Genomic DNA, 845 nt, shown 5'->3' on the forward strand with positions numbered 1-845 from the left:
ACATCAGCAATGATATCGCTCTTTCCATAGCCTCTTCAGAATCCGGCTTGAACCTCTGGAAGTTCTCTGTCAATGTATGCTTGAAGACATTTCTGTATTCCATTTAGTAAAAATTTACTTGCATGGGATATCAAAGAGATTGTCCGAGGATTTCTGCATTCTGTTGGGTCACCTCTCTTTGGAATGGACACAAATATGGATCTCTTCTAAATAGCCAGCCAGATAGTTGTCTTCCAAATTTCTTGGCAGAGATGAGTGAGTGCCTCCTGTACCACTTCACTTTCTTATAAGATTTCAATTTTTATCCCACCAATTTCTGGTGTCTTGTTCTTTGCCAATTCCTTCAATGCACCTTGGACTTCCTCCTTCAGTATCATTGGCTCTTGATTGTATTCTACTTCTTGAAATGGTTGAATATTAACCATTTGCTTTTCGCACAGTGACTCGGTGTATTCCTTCCATCTTCTCTTGATGCTTTCTGCATCATTCAATAATTTGCCCAGAGAATCTTTCAATAATGAAAGTCCAGGCTGAATTTTTTCTTCAGTTTCCCCTAGCTTGAGAAATGCTGAGCGTATTCTTCCTTTTTGGTTTTCTGATTCCATATCTTTGCCCATTTTGTTGTAATATTTGGCTTTATCTTCTCGAGTTGACCTTTGAAAATTTCTGTTCAACTCTTGTACTTTCTCATATCTTCCATTTGCTTTAGCATATCTAAGCTGAAGAACAAGTTTCAGTGTCTCTTCTGACATCCATTTTGACCTTTTCTGTCTTTCTTGCCTTCTTAATGACTTTTTGCTTTCTTCCTGTATGATATTCTTGATGTCATCCCACAACTCTTCTGG

This window comes from Chrysochloris asiatica, unplaced genomic scaffold (genome assembly GCF_000296735.1).
Source record: "Chrysochloris asiatica unplaced genomic scaffold, ChrAsi1.0 scaffold00364, whole genome shotgun sequence".
Taxonomy (NCBI): Eukaryota; Metazoa; Chordata; class Mammalia; order Afrosoricida; family Chrysochloridae; genus Chrysochloris; species Chrysochloris asiatica.